The 4,673-nt window shown below is 47.3% G+C and overlaps 1 long non-coding RNA gene across 1 annotated transcript; it reads right to left on the reverse strand.

Moving 5' to 3' along the window:
• Positions 1–1,036: 1,036 nt before the first annotated feature.
• LOC142699111 (uncharacterized) lies at positions 1,037–2,433 on the reverse strand. The gene is made up of 3 exons (XR_012865997.1): positions 2,286–2,433; positions 1,579–1,732; positions 1,037–1,210 (listed from the first exon to the last, which is right to left on the reverse strand). It is a non-coding gene; the product is annotated as an uncharacterized LOC142699111 (long non-coding RNA).
• Between the last annotated feature and the right edge of the window lie 2,240 nt (positions 2,434–4,673).

A 4,673-nucleotide genomic window follows, 5' to 3' on the forward strand; every position in this document is an offset into this window, starting at 1 on the left:
TGGCAATACTCCTGTGTTGGTGGGGTGCAGCCTACCCAGCAGTAATCCGTTTCATGTCTAAACAGTAGGCAATTCTGTCAATGATACTCCTATGGAATGGAAAATTGTGTGTTGGATGTGCTTCCTTTGAAATAAAATAATGCACTATTACTTGGATTTGTCCTAAGTGTGTGTATTTGAGTAATCACATGTCTGAATAGGGAGTATGATGTATAGGTTGCCTTTCTTGGTTGAGCACACCATAGCATATCAAACCACACAGTATTTCCTACATGAAAACGCCCACACCGTGAACAATCTGTATCGTCCCCTTGATGCCCTTCCACATTTTGGCCTCCTCACATCAAAAACAACAAATACACAAGTCAGAGTCAGCAATTGAACGGAACTTTTATATACATATCACAACTATATACGCCATACATTCAAACCCTGGTACAATAGCGACCAACCAAAAACACCAAGCTACTACAAGATGTGGAAGCGAGGGGGGCTTAATTGTGGATGCGAGGAGGGGGCAGAGGAGGAGGCCGAGGTAGGAGGCATGTATGCCGCAGAGGTGGGAGGATGCATATGAAGAGGTGGGAGAGTGGACGAGTATGGGGTGGGCAAAGGGTTTGGGACATTGGGGTATGGGCGGAAAGTGGAACCAGAGGGATGTCCATGAGTCCAGGGGGAAAAATAGGGATCGGGCTGCAGGGAGGGTGCAGAGGCAGGAGGTGGGGCGTGCGGCACAGCGGCAGACGGGTCAGCCCTACGGCCAGTTAATGTGCGCATATGGAAAATTAGATCTCCCACATCGGGTAGGGGCTGGGGGGCCTCAAAGATATCAGCCAGCGCGAAGACACACGTCATATATGCCGTGCGAGTAGTTTCCATCCCGCGACAGCGGCCACCAACGGCATTCCCGAAACTGTGATATTCGTCTTCGGCCTCCACCCTCCGAATCATGCGTAAGGCTTGGCCCTCTACCGTGTCGCTTGATTCCGCTGGTGTCAAGCGCTTTCGGCCATCCACTCTTTGGCGCGGTCGGGAAGTTCCTGCCGTGGGGGCTGGAGAGGTGTCGCCACGAGGAGTTGCTGGGGCCGGGGTTGCCTGGTAGGGCGCATCTTCCTCAGCCACATTTGCTGACGAGCCTGCCACGGGCTGCTGCTGCACCTGGCCACGTGCACTCCCTTGTGGCGTCCGGGGTGGTACATTCCCGTGAGTTCTGCAGGGGAAAAAACGCTCATTGACTTTGGGGATTCAGAAGACATTTCTCGGACAGTTTGTCAGGCGCTAATCTCGTTAACAAATCCTTTTGCCATTCTACACACACACGATCTGACACCAATCTTGGGGGGGGGGGGGAAACTAAAGACGCATTCTCGTCATGAAGAGAATGAGTTACATAAGCAACACAGAGTGATATGTGATAATGTGGACGGTCAAGGGACATTTTCGTGACAACACTGGCAAAAGGAAAACAAACATGTGGAATGTAATCGGCACTGAATAGAAATGGCATTCCGTTAGTTTTGAATCACATGGTTCATGCGCTCCCTTTTAACCCAGGTGTGTGTGCGAATAGAGACTTACCTTCGGAGCTCCCTGCACGGAATCAGGAAAGCCAGTTCTTCGTAGTGGGCTATCGCTGGGCCCCGTGAAGGAGAGGAGCCACTTGCAGGTGTTTTTGAGACCTGTTTGCGGAAGCGGTCGCGTACTGTCCTCCACCTATTGCGCACATCATTTTCTGGAAAAGGAAGGATGTTTTTCAAATTAGGGCATAGGGGATGAAGTCAGGTGTATACAGATCAATCGCTTCCTCTGGCCTGTCGTGAGGAGATATCATCAATGCAACCACATCATTGGGGCAGAACTTGAGTAGCCAGCAGCTATGGCTACGGCTGGGTTCCCACGACCTCTTGCCATGCCAAAAATAGGCATTTCACACCTATTTTACGCTGCATGCCACAACGCCGCCAATACGCTGGCAAACATCTGTCCATGCATTTAAATGTGCATATGGTTGTCCACGCTTGCAAAAGGTACTTGATGTTGTTAAATGGAGTGTGTAACGCAGGATTTAGTGCCGTCAATAGGCCATGTGCACATACCCTTACAGTCGGGAAAAAAGTCATCAGCAACTGCGCACGTGCCATAGTGACATGCCAAAAGTTGGGGTATGGTTTAGCAAGGCAGGAAAGGAAAATAGTGCAGTTTTTTGGAAGCATGCTAATGATGCGAAACAACCATTGCAAACAGTGTTTTTACCTCTCTGCATTACAAACTAAATGCAAACTTACCAATCACTCCCTGCTCCCTCTCCAGCATCCCGTCCCACTCGGGGTACAGACTGCGGCACACAAACGCCCATCCCTCGTCACGGGCGTTGCGGTCGCTATAGGCAGCTATAGAGGTGTCCCATATTTTGGGCCTACTATGCACCTATAACAAACAAAAAACAGGGCATATTGCAGTTTGCTTGGTACTCTGGAATCACGGTGGAGCTGTTACATGGTGATCTGCCTTAGAATATGGACATTCTGCAGGTGCTGCTAGTGTTATAATCCATACATAGTAGACATCTTGAAACAACATGACTCAAACATATACATGTACTTACCAGATTTATGAGGGACGAAACCTCCATGTCCATTCGTCTATACCTGGACATTGCAGCCTGTGTTCAGAGTTGTCACTTTACTTTTTCAAAAATCCCTGGCAGGCTGCAAGCCGAAAATGGCGTCTTCCTTTTCTATGCTGAATGATGATGTCATATCCTGCTCCGGCAGGAAATACGCACCGCACCAGACACGAAATCCGCACCACACATAACATCTGCGGACTTCATTGCGGAATTTAGAATCTCCATTGAAGTGAATGGAGAACTTCCGCAATGAGTCCGCAACCAGTCCGCCACTGGTCCGCAACAGACAGAGCATGCTGCGGACACCACATTCCGCTCCGCAGCCTATGCTCCGCAGCGGAATTTTACGCATCGTCTAAACGAACACTTCTAAATTAAAGTGAAAGTCAATGGACAAACGGCACCGCTGCGGATTAACGCTGCGTAGTGTCCGCAGCGGAATTTAAGTGAAATTCCGCCACGTGTGAACCCAGCCTGAGTCTGAGAAACTGGTGGGGGCTTGGGCACTCCCACATCTCTGGGGAGGAGGCATGTGTCTCTTTCTGTGATTCTTTGTTCTGAATAAAAAGTTTTCAGTCTTCCTCCTGACTGAGAGAGGGAAGCTGTACCAAACATCTCTGTGTGGTGTACTTCTCTCCAGGCATGCCTTCAGCTTTCAATTTACAGACGTGGTTATTCGGTGTGAAATACGGACCTGACACCATCACTTCCTAAACGGTGGAGCACAGTCCACTTCACTTGAATGGAGATGTTTCCGTTCCCTGCTTGCAGGTGGACGGTGGCCTTGTTGTGCAGGAGAGGTGCCAAAGGGATCTTTAAGGGTATGCTATACACTTTTGATAGTGCCATGTGCATGAGGACTTAGTCAGATCTTGACGTGACACCAGTTCATTGAGCAAAAGTACGAGATATATCAAAAGCTAAGTAAACTTTCAAAAAACTTCCGACATGTCATAGTGACAAGTCAGAAATTTTGATCAGTGGGGTCTGAGCCCCCCACCGATCACTTAAATGAAGCGGCAGAAGCGCTCGGGTGAGCGCTGAGCCACTTCGTTTCTGATCGGCTTTTGTCGGCAAGATGAGAAATTGGTGTACGGTCACAATAGAAAGTCTATGAGCCCGTACACCAACTGCTTGGCTTTCCGAGAAAAGCCAATCAGAAACGAAGCAGCTCAGAACTCACCGTAGCACTTCTGCCGCTTCATTTTAGCAATCGGTGGGGGGCTCTGTGCTCAGACCCCCACCGATCAAAACTTCTGACACGTCACTATGACGTTTTTGTTACCATTTAATCATGCTTTAGTCACAAAGATGTCTTACAAAACAATCACTTTTTTAGGAAGTTTTTTCATTTTACAAAATGATTTCCACTTAATAAAAACATGATTTATTATTTTTTATTACAAAATCGACCAATAATAATCATATAACCAGCCTCCCATAAGTGTTTTTTTTAGCTATACGTATATATTATCGGACAGAGCTGAATCCAGGACTTGTTAAAAACATGAAATTGGAAGATTTTTTTTTTTAATATAGTTTTTTTCTGAATAGAAACCTTAAAAAAATAAATAAAAAAAAGGCACCCCTCCCCCTTATTAAATCCTATGGGGCAGATAAACACAATGGTCGTGGTCATGTGCCCATATCTCTCAATGGTTCTAAAGCCACTGGATGATACAGGACCAATGGTAAATCTAGCACAAAATATTTAAAGGAGTTGTGTCGTCTCATTACAATGAGAGTGGGTCTGGCTCCCCGACACGTAGCAGATTTTGCTAAGAGAGGTTACCGTCGGCTGCTCACTTCCCCGGCAGCGGCCACTACAGGTGAAATTAAGTATTACATCTAGCCAATCAAATGAATGGCCTTCCTTGTGATACATGGATGACTGGGTCAGTCAGCTTGTCAGAAGCTCTCTGTTCTAGATCATATAAGGGGTCTCGAGCAGGGTACCATCCCTCTATGACGTCAATAGGGCCTAATAGGAAAAATGGGGATTGGTTGTCGAGAGGAGACAATCCCTTTAGTTACAACTTATAGG

This window comes from Rhinoderma darwinii, unplaced genomic scaffold (assembly GCF_050947455.1).
Source record: "Rhinoderma darwinii isolate aRhiDar2 unplaced genomic scaffold, aRhiDar2.hap1 Scaffold_130, whole genome shotgun sequence".
Lineage (NCBI taxonomy): Eukaryota > Metazoa > Chordata > Amphibia > Anura > Rhinodermatidae > Rhinoderma > Rhinoderma darwinii.